At 36.7% G+C, this 15,520-nt stretch overlaps 1 protein-coding gene across 1 annotated transcript in view; it reads left to right on the top strand.

Annotated features, from left to right (window-relative positions):
- Positions 1-15,520, top strand: part of LOC134842983 (protein phosphatase 1 regulatory subunit 21-like) — a 435,837-nt gene that overhangs the window by 313,863 nt on the left and 106,454 nt on the right. The gene's annotated exons all lie outside the window — the stretch shown is intronic.

Consider the following 15,520-nt stretch of genomic DNA (forward strand, 5'->3'; position numbering starts at 1 on the left):
AGGAAAATTAATAAGTAAGATATCATTTGAGTTTCATTAATAAGATATTCTTAAAAAAAATTGTTTGCAAATTCGACCCGTGACCATCTTGAAATTGAAACTTGAAAACAGAAAACGACTTTTTTTGCGAGAATGCCGAGGAGCTTAGCAGCCCGTTTTCAGAAGCCTGTGATCATGTATAAACGCGAGCTCTCTTTTTCTTACATTCAGTGATCAATATATTAACAAATATTAAATTTGGTTGAAAAAATGCAAACATTTGCTCAAGAAAATGAGCTCTATACCGACTTTTGAAAGCAAATGTTCCATTATTTATGAGCTACCCTTGTGGTGGTTGCCATACACTATGCTTTATGTTAGATTGACAACCTATGTGAATGTTAAAGTGTTATTCGCAATTAACGTGTCAAGGTTGGGACGGGTACCCCAACCGTGACAGTGTGCTAACAAATCTCTGGTCACTATTTTATGCTTGCTGAAATATTGCAGTCATATCTTTTTTATTGATTCCGTAACCAATTTATACCATTGAATTAAACTTCAACTTTTAGTTAGTTTACTAAATTAGTGTAGCTTCCTATTTCACATGGCGCAGCCAGCAGTCTTGAACCATGATAAACGTTCAGACCTTTAAGGAGTTCCAACTTTTTGGCCCAGATCAAATCCAGAACCACCTTTTAATAGGGATACTTGGATTGGTCAATTATTTCTAGCGATAACACTGAGGGAACATTGCGACCCGAACGTCCTTTTATCCGAACCAACCAAAGTCTTCGACGACCCGCCTCCCAAAGTTGAAAGAGTAGGAGAATCCGAATCAGCCACAGACGCCAAAAATTGTATCAAACGCGACCAAGTGGAAGTTCGGAAAACCAACGAGCAGAATGCCGATCGTCGAAAAAAGGGTCCAAAAATCGGACCCAACATATATTATTGATCATGGATCAAAGGGTAGACTCAGGATTAATCTTCTCGTTCAATTTCCTTCAAAATTTTGCCCTCGTTAACTAGCTACGACATAATTTAAAGGTTTTTTCGAACTATGCACAAATTTAATCAAGAATGATAAAAACTTTTTTGTCGAACGAATGCATCTTTTCAACTCGTCTCAAAACGACCGTGAAGGATTAGAAGGATTTTTTCTCCGCCTATCGGGACAAGCAGCCCAATGTGGATGGTCAATAAAAATTGAAAAGGAGGTTGTTCGAGACCTATTCAAAGCAAAAATGCGCTCTAAAGATATACAGCGCGATTTTGTATTCGACCAGGTGATTCATCAGAGGAAATTTTAAAATCAGCTGTTTTACAGGAAAAAGGCTCCGTCACTGCTTCAGCTCTACAAAAACAAATGGGCCAGAATTCATCTTTCGATCTACTATCCACCCACAACTCCTCAAGATCAAACAAGAACCAACATGGTCGATTCAAAAGAAAAATAATCTGCAAAACAGAATATCTAGAGCCCAAAACAACAAAATTTCTGATGATTCAAGAAGAAACAGTGAACCCAAACCATGCTATTTCTGCGGAAACAGTTACTCACCAATCCATCGCCAATCATTTCCAGCGAAAAATGTTACTTGCAAATATTGTGGCAAGAAGGGGCACTTCGCCAAACTGTGCAATTCTCGAAAGAATGTAGACAGCATTGACGAAGAATCAGAAGACACCGCGGAAGAAGAATAAAACTTCATTACGTCAGATAGCGAATCAGATTTTTCTGTATTAAATGTTCATGCATCAGGAAAATTAAATCAGCTCAATTCAACATGAACTTAGGTCAAAACCGACCAAGTCTGTCAAAAGATTAGAAGTGACCAAAACAAATTCGGGAAAAATCAAATCATTACAAGCTACCATCAGAGTAAATATTTCCTTCTTTGAAGCAACAATCGACACAGGCAGCCCTGCCTCTTTTGTAAACAAACCTACTGCAGATACTCTGTTAAAATCCGGAAAAAATGTAAAAATTTCTATTATTAAAAGATCTCGCAGTAGATACCTTATATGTTGATTATAACAGAAAACCCATAACCTCCACGGGAAAATAGTAACTAACATTTCATCTTTAAGTTGGAAGGTTGAATACGCAAAATGTTTAGTTACTGAAAACAAAACGAGGTGTCTGGTGGGCTTAGATCTCCAGAGCTTAAGCGGACTTCGTGCAGTTCAGGAACATTACCAATCTATCATGGAAATATCAGAAGCAACATTGTCTGAAGATTCACAAACATGGGAAGAGCATTTTACATCTAAATACAGTGATGTCTTTTCTAGATTAGGAAGATCAAAATCTCACTACGTTCATTCGGTTTTTAAGGACCCACTGGTACCTATTCAAGAAAAAAGACGTAGAGCCCCCATTCATATTCAATAAAAAGTGGGCGCAGATTTGACTAAGCTAATGAAATAAGGCCACATAGTAAAATTAAACAAATGCACTGGTGAGCACTTTATTGCACCCGTTGTAATCACCGCTGAAAAGGACGGTTAAATAAATTTAGCTATGGATGCCAAGACGATGAATGCGCAATTTTACAAAAATCAATCTCAGATGCCAAATCTTCTAGAACAACTCGACGTGGCAGCTCAAATCATCAATTTAAAAAATTCAGGCTCGGTCTGGTTCACCTCGCAAGATCTTTTAGTCAGTTACAGTTGAGCGATTTAGTTAGTAGTCACTGTAATTTTAATATCCTGAGTGGAGAACTTACAGGAACATATCGTTTTACGGCAGATTTTTACGGCCTTACTGACATGCCAAAAGAATTTCAGAAGGCCTTAGACAATACTTTACAAAACATTCCGGGAGTTATCTGTTTCCTAGATGATACTTTAATTGTTTCCAAAGGGTCCATTGAAGACCATAACAAAACGGTCGAAAGAGTATTCCAAAAGCTGGATGAAGAAGGTTTCGCCCTGAAACCATCCAAATGCGTTTTTTTGGTGAGAAAAATCACTTGGCTAGGTTACGATATCGACGATTCTTGATTTATCCCAAAATATTCAAAAGTTCAAACAGTTTTGCACCTAAAAGCCCCTAGAACATTGAAACAATTAAGATCGTAAATGAGTGTGCTAAACCATCTACCAAAGTTTCTTGCAAATCTTCCGCTCTACACGAAAAAATTCAGACCGTCTTTGAAATTTAGCAACAAAGCTAAATTCATTTGGAACGAAGAACAACAAGAAACATTTAACAAAAGCCTTAAACTCATTTCTGAAATAACAAAATTGTACCAATATGACCAAGAAAGGAAATCGAGAACAAAATGCGACGCCAGTCACAGTGGACTAGGAGCGGCACTCGAGCAAGAATTATCTGACGATACGTGGGCACCAATAGCATTCGCTTCAAGTCTGTTGAATGTTCAGGAGAAAAAGTAGAGTACGAAAGAATTAGAACTTTTAGCCATCGTTTGGTCATGTGAAACGTTTAGAAACTATTTACTAGGAAACAATTTCGAAGTTTTAACTGATCATAAGGCAATTACTCCAGCCTTAAGCACCAACAGGGGTAACAAATCATACCAATCTAGATTAACCAGATGAACTTGAAGTATCATTTGACTTTGAAGTAAATCATATCGCAGGCCCTAAATTGGACATAGTCGACTACCTTTCGGGTAATCCTTCCTCAGCAGCTCCCGAACCTTCATCTTTCGACGAGCAATTCGTCGTCAATTCTATTCAGAAGTTCTTTGAAGCCTGCAATACACTGGAAAATCTTGTGAAGAAAGAACTTTCAACCGACCAGAAATCAGACACTTACCTACTAGTTTCAGCCATTTATAAGTCTTACGGGGAGATACAGCCCAATCTTGAAAATCATATCAAATATTTCAACCAATCAAAGCAGGATACATATCATGTCACAATTCCGCAAGAGGGAGCTAAAATTAGCACTAGATAATTTAACAATCTCAACTATTTATTTCACAACTATCCAACGCTGGAGGGCGACGGAAATTTAACCAAAATTCTAAACCAATCAGATTCTCCCTTTTATTTACGCAAGAAACGGCAAGAGGGCGTAAATTTCGTTACAAATTGTTTCACCCAAAGAAATTATGCCATTTTTTATCGCTTGAGGGCTACAAATATGCGTTAAATTTTTTCACAGCGCTTTATGCAAATTTGGTCTCATCAATTCTCAAAAAGAATCTTATACATTCATATCAAGCACACACGACCCTACTTAGTCATCCCAACCCAGCTCTAAACCCCCTCTTCACCAAAACCAGATTTAAACTCATAAAATACATCATATTCGGTCTAATCAATATCATCGATTTTCAGAGAGAATGATAACGAATAACTCTGTCACAGACGACAGCTTTGACCGTTTGCTGAACGAAGATGCCCCGAGGTCCAGATTCATCATGGGTCGCTCCCGACCGAGAGAGAGAACCTTAACCGCAGAAAGGCCCCGCAGAAGGCCAACTAAAGAGGAAAAGTATTCAAAGAAAAATAAATACGCCACAGCTCTAGCCAACTTTAGAATGAAAAGAAGCATCAGCACTATGCAAGTCAACGCGGCCAGGGGTCAACACAAGTCTGTGGTAGCAAAAGACAAAAAATCTCTCCCATGACTCACTGGAATCTTGGTCTCGGACGTGCTGGCAGAATTGTTCGCAGGCGACCCAACACTAAGATTGATGAGAAACGCAGCTATAAGCAAGGACTACGAAGGATTCTGCCTTATCGACCCCTACATACGTACTTTCTGGGACTCAATCGCAGTAGTAGACGGATGTGTCATAATAGAGGGCAGAATCGCCATTCCTCAGTGTCTCCAGAACGCAGTCCTTTCTAGACTTCATCGCTTGCACCCCGGTCAGGAGGCAAAGATAGACACGGCCCAGTGTAAGTGGGGGCCCATAATTCATCGAGATATCGTGCCGATCTGTAAAAATTGTATCCAGTGTACGAAATTTGGTAAGAACCTCAAACCAATGAGCAATTTCAACTCTGCTAAATCTCTCCCAATCCTTAACGCCCCGATTTTAGAACCAGAACTCGATTATGCAGTCCCCTTGTCAGATGGCGAAGGGAAACAAATTTATATCTTAGTTGCGATAGACCGATAATCAAAATTCCTTTTGGTCATGTTAACCCGTTCAACAGGCGCCAAAAAGATATTAAAATTTTTGACGGAATATATATCCACGCATAGCATCCCAAAAGCCATTAAAACTAACCAGTGCTCAGGCTTTAGAAATCAAATAGTCAGCGATTTCTGTAAAAATAAAAGTATCAAACAAATTTTCTACACGGTGGGGGACCACCAAGGTTGTGGCTTAGTTGAAAGGACAATCCAAACTAATAAAAGAAAATTGGGGGCGATTCAACTAGAAAAAACTGTTCAAATATTCAGGACGCGCTGAAATCTATCATTTATGACATACGTACCACCAAAAACTCAACAACTCACTTTTCGCCTTTTGAGCTTCAATTTGGTAGAAAACCTAGCTCGTTCGGAATGGTTAATTATGTCCGACAAACTGAAGGATAAATTCAATTTAGATCAGCAGAACCTAGCTAGGGACGCTTTACCCCTGAAGAACGTGACAATTTGTGACAATAGACCTAGGGTCAAATTTGTCCATCACGGCCAATCTAATAGAGACGTGTCCCCCAGATTTAAAGTTGCCTCTGGCTCGATAGCGGACACTCGTTATTATCAGGCCCTAGAACATCTGGCCAAATCAGCAGGGAGATGGATGTCCATGAAAAAGACATTATCGCAGGACGAAGGGACTAAGACTCTGCGAACGTTAACAGATCGTAACCAAACTTTAGCAGCTTCTCTGAGGAAAATTTTCTCAACGGGAACGTTGAGATTTTGCTCAGACACCCTATTGCCTTCATGTTCAAAGTCGAAAAGTAACATTGAACAATTCTTATTATATAATCCTAATCAAGTAGAGATATTCAGAAAAGTATTGGACAGGAGGTCGGGGAAACAATTATTCAAACTTTTCAGTGACAAAATTACCAAAGTAACAAATAGTTCCTTTATAACAGAAAAATGGAAAGTTATTTAAAAAAAACATAAATCTATTACAATAAAAATAACGACTCTAGAGTTTTAGACCAAACACATAGAAACAACCCAAGAACAGCAAGAGTCCTCGAGATCCAACATCATCTTCCTCGGACGGTGACAATGTCCCCATAAAACTGGCACCTAGACGGAAACTAATCGAGTACAACAAGCCCGAAATTGTCTCTGCACCCCATTTCCAAGTTCAGGCCAATCAAGCCAAACGTGTCACAAGGATCGATGGAGCAACCTGTGTTAGCGCCCTCTTCGGCCCCAGTAGTGGACCTGACTCAGTCCTAATCGAGTTCTGGAGGGGTAATTCCACGCCTTATCGTAGTGTGATCCCCAGCAAAAAAATCCGCTATGGTCGATAACTCCCTACAGGAACAACTAATCAGCCAACTAAGCATTACAAGTAACTATTAGATTGATTGAGTTGCCAAAATCCAGCTCAAGATTGTAAGCACAGGGGGTCCTGTGATTGGTTCATTTTGGGCTTACACTTTCAACTTAAAATCGATCGCGAAGAACCTCAAAATGAAAGGGGTAGCTGAATGACGCCAAGAAAAAGAGGAATTGTACCGAGATGAGTTGGGTCACATACAATCGGTTTTTTGTCAGTAGAAAAACTGTATAAAAATCGATTATTATCGATCGCAATCTTATTTTCGGCAATGCGGGCAGTATGGAGTGCTGCCCGCAATTAATCAGCCATAAGAAGGCAACAGATATAAATGAGGGAGCGCTGAAGGAGGTTCCAAAGAAAGTCACGATAGCAGCACAAGATACAGCCATACCAGATCGGGGCATAACACCAAACTCTTTAGCGATGACTCTGATTTCCTCGGATGACGACATCATTATAAGCCCTAAGAGAACACCGCAACATTGTCCAGTTACTCTCTCCAGCCCGAAAAAATCCTCTTCAGAAAAAGACACTGAAGCCACACAGTCTTCGTCGAAACCGCCAGGACGTAGTCGTCCACAGACGAAATTCTTTGGCAGTCCTATCAGGCATGTAGTGAAAGAGATTTCTGCCTCGGCTGTTTCGCCTGAGGGGAAATTTGCGGTGCCGTACCTGTGTCGGCGGAGGAGTTGTCGGCGTCTTCATAAGAAGAAATGCAGATTTAACTTGTTAGAAGAAACTAAAACTTTTTAAAACTCAATTTTGACAATTCTAAAGGTTTTTCCCTAGAGGGGGAAGTGTGGTGGGTGCCACACAACATGCTTCATGTTAGATTGACAACCTATGTGAATGTTAAAGTATTATTCGCAATTAAAACGTCAAGGTCGGGACTGGTATCCCATCCGTGACAGTGTGCTAACAAATCTCCAGTCACTCTTTTAGATTTGCTAAAAGATTGCAGTCATATCTTTTTTATTGATTTCGTAACCAATTTATGCCATTGAATTAAACTTCAACTTTTAGTTAGTTTACTAAGTTAGTGTAGCTTCCTATCTCACAACCCTAAAATATTTAAATCAAAATGTAGTTGTCCTGAATAAAATTGTTCAAAAACTTGTAACCGAATGTTAGTTATGGATATCCAGAGCATCTCTGAATTCAGTTTGCAACATCTGAATAGAATCTTGAACTCACAGGCTTGTTTTTTTTCTAATTCCGACCTCTATTTTTTCTTTTGAGCGCTCTTATGTCTGCACAAGTGTCGGTCTTGCTAAAAATTTCTTTCAAGAAAATTTGGCTATATCTGTTCTATTCGCAGCTTCTTGTGTTTTAGTTTACTAGTAATTTCTCTTGAGTATTTTGCATTACAATGTCGCTAAATTAGCTGTATTTTACTTTTCCACGTGGTGAAAATTTAGATTTTGCCTCGTATTTTTGGTGATCTCGTATTTTTTAAAACGTATTTTTTAAAAGTTAATTTGTATCACACATTTTTCCAATTCGTAATATTTTTAGTTCAACTCATTATAATTCAGTGATATAGAGAGTTGCAAATAGTTCGGACAGACAGAACTAATTAAAAAGAGCAACTGTCTAGACATCAAAGGAAATTAAAACTTAAATAAACATAACCTCGAAAGTTCATAAAGCAGAGTTACGGGATCTACTTAACAATCCGCCTTTCCAGAAAGGGGAGGAGATCGTTAATAAGATTACTTGCAGCGGACTTTCGACTATTCAGAATGCAGCAAAATTCGAATTTGCATACAATGCTCTAGTGCGAATTTACTGTTTTTTTTACAGGGGTGAAGATTTTTTAGTAGATACAATAGGGGTGGTTTTTAAGTAGTTCCGAATTTCGCTCAAAACATATTACCACGGCGAGCAATTGCATCCGAAGCGCCGAAACGTTTTATAGTAAAATCTGGATGTTTATTGCAGTATTAAGAATGGGCTAGCGTAATCATCGGATAATCGACGATCTCGCGTTTTGAATTTGGTCTGACAAAAAATTCAAGGTTGTTCGGCTTCAGATTTTGCATGCAAAAAAGCGTCGGAAAGCACTGATTGCTCATTTTAAATGATTCTGTCTGTCCGAAATTTTTGCTACTAATTATAAAGAGAGTAGCGAAAAGTTCGGACAGACAGAATTAATTAAAAAGAGCAACTGTCTAGACATCAAAGGAAATTAAAACTGAAATAAACATAACGTCGAAAGTTCATAAAGCAGATCTTTCGCTCAAAACCTATAACCACGGCGGGCAATTGCATTCCGAAGCCGAGTAGGCACACTAAGGGCAAGATTTTGCGCGTAATCTTCTGGCAAAGAAAACCAAATATCGCGAACTTTTTGGGCAGCTTCTTCAGGAGTTTTTGGTGGATCTAAAGCCATTTTTTTCTTTTTCTTCCCCACACATTTTCAATTGGGTTTAGATCAGGGCTATATGGGGGCCATTCGAGCAGTGGAATTTTTTTTCTCGTAAATAGTTTTTGGTCACATTTGCAGTATGGGGTGTGGCATTGTCTTGTTGAAAAACAAACGTTCTTCTTGGGGGGTTCAGCATGTCCACACTAGGGAGCAAAAAATTTGGTAAAGTTTCTTCTGTATAATGCTGGGCGTTAATTGTGGAATAGAAAGTTTCAATAGAGCCGAAACCAAAAAATAAAAAACAACCCCAGACTGTCACATTTCCACCCCTCTGAATTTGGGTATCGATTAAAATTCTTGTTTCAAATCGCTCGCTTGACCGTCTCCAAAAATATATCTCCGAGTTTTTTCTCGTTTTCTTAAGTTTCACAACCATTTCGTCGGAAAACATAACCCGACTCCAATCGAAATTCAAATAACGATTTGCATAAAGTATTCGTTTTTCTCTTTGTTGTGACGTCAAAAAAAATTGCGATGCTTTTCGGTAACGAAATCCTGCTTTTTGAATACGTCGTCGAATAGTAAACCTTGAGACGGGAAAATTATTGCTCAGGGTGGCTAAGGTTTTTCTGCGATCAGTTTCCAAATTTTGAATAATTTCATCATCTTCACCTGCGTTTGTTTTATTGGGGCGACCTAATTTCTTTTTTTGTTGAATAAAAGTCCTTGATATTCGTCTTTGTAAAACATCATAAACGGTAGATTTCGACTTTTTAACCAATGTTGCTAACTGTTTTATTGTAAAATCTGGATTTTCATCGCAATATTTAAAAATTAGGTTTGCATAATCATCGGATAATCGACGACTTCGCATTTTGAATTTGGTCTGACAAAAAGTTTAAGGTTGTCCGGCTTCAGATTTTGCATGCAAAAAAACGTCGAAAAGCACTGATTGCTTATTTTAATTAATTCTGTCTGTCCGAACTTTTTGCTAGTAATTATACTAAGACTCCATACACGCATAACATTATAACAAAATTGGACAGTTGTTTTTCACAAATATTTTTACTCGTAGTACCTCGACAAAACCTAGACAAATTGCTTTCAAATTTTGTAGTATGTTCTGTATAAGAAACCTTTGAGTCAAAAACATTTTCCGAAAAAAAACGAAACTGTTGCTTCCATTCAATGGCTCGTTGTTCGTTTGCACCTTTCTTATATTATCACTGTTTCGTCCAAAGTTGCTGTTTATTTTAACCATTCAATAATTTTGCAAACGCTTTTATCACAGCGTCATCTGTATACAAAATTTGACTTGCTTTACTTCAGGTTTTCTTGCTTTACTTCAGGTTAAGTATCGATCAAATTTCTTGCTTTACTTCAGGTTAAGTTTCAATCAAATATATGACATGATGAAAAGAAAAGGACCTAAAATGGTCAATTTGTTTTGCTTTAGAGTGCCTGAAAGTTTTTTGTTGATTTTTAGATAAAGTTCACAGACTAGTCGTCAACTGTTCAAAAGTTTTCCTATAATCAATGAAAACGCGCACCCGCACTGGAGCTTTAAAGATAATTTTCAATTATATTGGATTTTAATCGTTGGTCTCTATAAAAATCAAAAAAAGGAAAAAGGGTTATACACTTGGTTTTTGTCAAGTCAATAAAGTCCATTTTTAGCGGTTGCAATCAATTATAATATATTATGATCAATTTTTTCTTCTTAAATTTGTTTGATTTCCAGACGCAGTGCAGTGTATTCAAAAATTGACACTTGCTTTATGGCTTATAATTTAATGTATTAGAAAAGTGCAAAAATGATATGCAATTTACCAAAAAAAACTTTATTTTGTTTTCAATTTTTTCCCGTCACATTTTTTCATGTACATTATTTTAAATTGTCAAATTTTGTTGAAATTTATTCACAGCTTTATTTTATTTTTTTGCCTCAGCCAAATAACGTCCCTATCGCTCTTTCCGTATCCCCCTTCCATGTTTATAAAAAGCTGGGAGTTAGTTATCTGCAAACCCCCCCCCCCTCTCACCACAAAAGGAGGTAAAACGGGATTGGGTTAATAATAGGGTATGGTAAACTGGGATTGATGGGGCAGCGGGGTTCAACATAATCGAGTTTTTTTGAATAAACAAGGGCTGTGAGGGGTGTGGAAGGGGATGTGGGTGGGGTTGATTGTGGAAGGGGATTTGATAGTTGTGAAAGTAGGGGCGGATGTCAAAGATTGTGAAAGTAGGGGGGGGGGGGGGTTCAAATAAACTGGGATGAGCATGTTCGTTCACGTTCTAGTTTTGCAGAACGTTGAGTTTTACAATATTTTGATATATGCTGATATTTTTCAACATAAGTTCGTGCAAAAATCATCCAAACAATTCAAAAATTTATTTAGCTGTAACAAAACTTTGATAAAAAGATTGAATTTTTGAGTCAAACGCCGTTTACATATTGACTATTGCTTGAACACTGAATTAATTGTGAGCACGATTATTTTTGGTCAACAAACACCTAAAATCTAAAAATGTTCATTGCTCCATTCATGGATTGAAATACCAATTTACACTCAGATATTGTTTGATTTAGTGAGCAAATTTATGCAAGCATAAGATATTCACAGGGATCGACTCACGGGCCCTAAGGCTCCTCGAGGAGCCGTCCCATAAGGTAGACTTTTACAGAATAAGTTGAGGAGAAAGAAAAGGCAGGAATTAGATCAATTGTCAAATATCAGGTGAAGGAGTTCAAAGTTATCTGTGGCAAAATTACGTTTAGTGTTTTGTAATTATGAGTTCAATTGAGATTTCGACATATCTTTCAAGTTCTCTGGAAAAAGATTATTAGCCGAAAAAATTGTATAACTTGAGCATTTTAACTCTAACCGATTGTAATAAGCAATTAGATCTAACAGATTTTGAACGTAGCATTCTCAAGCTACGGGCACGTGTTTGCCTACAGTTATTTAGTTGATTAAAATGCAGAAACTTTTATGGCGATTTACCGAGTATTTGATAAATAACTTTTTTTAAAAGAGTATCTAGAAACAATTCAAAAACGGTATCAATATTATATTCTGATAACTTTTCCGTAATGTGATTAAATTTGCGCCTAAAAATAGTTCTAAGAATTCGCTTTTGCATTGAAAAAATTTTGCTTAAACTTGTTTTGGACGCACATCCATAAACTAAGATGCCGTATGATATTAAAGGTTTTGCATAAACTTGATAAAATCTAAGAAGAAATGTTCTAGAAAAAACATTTCTTGCTTTATAAAGAATTCCATTAAATTTAGCTAACTTTTTACAAACATGATCTATGTGTTGCTTAAAACAGAGCTTATTATCCACCACATGGTAAGGAATGTAATTCTAAACAGCTAGATATAACGGACTTTCCACACAATTTTCAATTAAGGATTGCTTAATCAAATAAAATCTAGATACGGAAACCTCGAACTTCAGCCAGGGCACCGGTGTGACAATAAATTTGCGTTCAGTTCATGATGTTTGCTCCAAGATAGCTGATTTTCATCAATTTTTTTTTCATAACAACCTTAAATTTTGAGATAATGAAGTTCTGACTGGTTCAATCTTTTTCTTCTCATTTTGGGCGCTAAAAAGACTCGCCTCAGTTATAAGTGCGATTTATTTTAGCCTCGAAATGTGAAGTTAGGCCGAGCCAGATGTCCAAATAAACCCAAAAAGATTTAGTGTGCCTCGATCTGGCCACATCAATATCAATAACGCTCTGTTTGCTCAGATTTTAATGTATGAACCAAAACCAGTTTAAACGGTTCTACCTTGTTACTTATCCTCCACAATGCTCACTTTTTGTAAGAAAAAATAAAGATTCTAAATGCAGTCCGCTTCAAATTTCACTGCTCAAACGTATGAATTATCCTAATAATACGATGAGTATGTTTAAAAAATGACAAGTGACACAGAATAGTTTTTAAGGGTATCTCCGAAACCAAAACACAAATTTGAAAATATTGAGTTTCTAGGTATTTTACTGGATTAAAGTTCACAATTGATATTTTTATTCGGATCAGTTTTTGAGTTAATTACATAATAAGAAAAATTTTATTCATCGTTCAAATTTCAAGTTTCAAGAAAATATAGCAACTTTTTTTCGTACAACCTCTTCAATGACGCGAAGTGCTTCTATCTGTTGGCTAATAAACTGACTGCCTGAGCTGAATACTTTTTCTCATCTAGATTTTCAAGAAAAAAATTATCTCAATTTTTGTTTAATTTGAAGGCTGTTTATGCTTTGAGCGTCGTTAGCTTGAGGTATGATCTTTATTGTTTTAACTTAAAAGGAAGAACCATTCGGAACAGTATTCTATTCAGTATGTGGACCAAAATCTAATCTGGCAAAAAAGCGGCATTAGTAACAGCTGATTTTTCGTGGACAATTTTTTTTTGCAAAATGGATATATAATTAACGAGAAATCAGTTGCAGCCTGGTGGTTGTTGGTGTTGCAGGCTGGCGATTGTGGTCGTCGTGCAGTTGATTCGGCATCGTCAATGAGACTTGATGAACGATGCATTTAAGCAAGGCAGACAGAGTCACATCCGACAGAAGGTTCGTGGACAGGTACTTGAACACTCACAGGGGCACACTCAGGCCCACAAATTCAGACACACAAAGGGCAAGCATTCAGAAAGACGTTGATATTCCGGAACTTTGGGTTTTTGTGGTCACATTTTTTGCTGTTTTTTTTTTCTCGAAAAATTGTTTTTGTAAATTGAATTAAGAAAAATTCTAAAAAACGAACAACAAATGATGGCAACTGATGCGCACACAAAAATATGTAACAAAAAAACGGTGGAGTTTAAGGAATAAAAATGGATTGTAAATGATTTAAAACGGGTGGCAAATCAACTTCAAATTTTGGGGAAAGTTTTCAAAAAAAATTATAAAGATTTTTTTTTGCTGCAAAACAGTAAGTTTAAAATCGATTTTCAATCAATTGTAATCGATTAGTTGGTGTAATTTATAGAGATTGACAATGAAAATCCAATATAATCGATTATTATCCATGAAACTTCAGTGCGGGTACTAACGTTCATTGTAACACTTTGAAAGATTTTAACTTGAATGCTGTTTCAAGAAATACTTTTTTGGAGGATCAAAAATTGGATCTGATAATTTTTAAACCAACACATAATCTAAGAAAACAAAGACAGCCAGTTGCTGTGCGAGTAGCACAGAAGGTACGATCACAATACCATACAAAATTAAACCAATTAAAAAACACATCTTATCTTTCATATTGTTTTTTGTCAGCTGTGTTTATCTTTCAAAAACAAAGCTCAAAAAATCGGAAAAAATGTTTTTTTAAATAAAAATCACGCTGAACACTGAAAATTTTTAAAAAGTTATTTCAATGTCACTCGAAGCGCTTCTTGAATTAATTGCGTAACCAGGAGCCTGATGAGCCTAATTTTCACAACTTTTTTGTGAGATTTTATTAAAAAAACATTACGAGGCCAAAGTGTGCATTTTGTGAATTGTAAGCGAATTCCGCAACAAGGATGCTGCGTTTGTTCTTTTTTTGTTATTTCATTCTCTTTGATCGTTCCGAAAAAAGTTTAGCATGTTTAAAGACTTGTCTTTGGAATCCAGAAACATACGGACACAAAATTGTGCGCCTATTCAGAGCACAGTTTGGTGTCGTAATGAATAAATGTTCACCTTCATTATCTATAATCAAATTTTTCGTTGTTTGCTAGTGCTGTTTTATGCAAGTTTAGTTGATCAATTGGTTGAAATTTTTCTTTTGGGTTTGAAGAAAAACGCTATTTTAAGTGTTGTAGAAATGTTTTAAGCTACTTGAGGACACGCTGAAAAGAAATTTGATTCGCTTGATTCAAATTCAACAGCAAACCTAAATGAGGATTAAAAAATTGTCCAGCATAAAACTGAGTTTTCAAGTACTGCAATGTTTATGCAAAACTAAGCTGCAATCCCTTCTGTCGTATTACGAATATTGACAAAAGCCTGGGCAAAAACTTTGATACAAGATTTTCAACTCGAACTTTTGTGACTTGCTGGGACTTCTTGCAAATTGTTCTAAAAAGTACTTTTGATCGTGAATTTTATCTTAAACAATAGTAGCGCTTGTTATAAGTTTCTTTTATGTAAAACTTCGTTTTTGTTGATTTGAAGAGGAGTATCATCAAGGTCTCTAAATATTTAGGACAGATTTCTTCCGTCATATACAAATATTAACTTGCTATAACTTCAGCAAATAAAGAAATAATTTTTCTCATTTCATCCAAATTCTATATCCGATCATACAAAATGGAACCTAGACACTTAATAGTAATAGTTCTTGGATGTTTTGGCAGCACGCTTTCAATTCCAGATTGCTTAAAGGCCCATCAAACTTGTCCTTTGAATACGAAGCAATTATCCCTGCTACCTTTTCCTCTGCCAAACTGGGAAGATTGTCGAGATTCTTGCAATGCTCAAGAAAACTGCACTTCGTTCACGTTTTTTGACGGCCGAGGAGTACCATTTAAAAGGATGTGTTTTCTGTTCAAGCAGAAATGTCCTGATTCAGGTATATTTCTAAACTTTTTATCATAGTTACAGGAGGCTGAGGTATTTTCTAGAGATGAGTTGGACGCATTAAGACGCTTTTCTACCTCTCCCAAAAAACTATAAAAAACCCTATTTTGCAAACAA

Source organism: Symsagittifera roscoffensis, chromosome 3, assembly GCF_963678635.1.
Source record: "Symsagittifera roscoffensis chromosome 3, txSymRosc1.1, whole genome shotgun sequence".
In the NCBI taxonomy this organism is placed as follows: Eukaryota; Metazoa; Xenacoelomorpha; order Acoela; family Convolutidae; genus Symsagittifera; species Symsagittifera roscoffensis.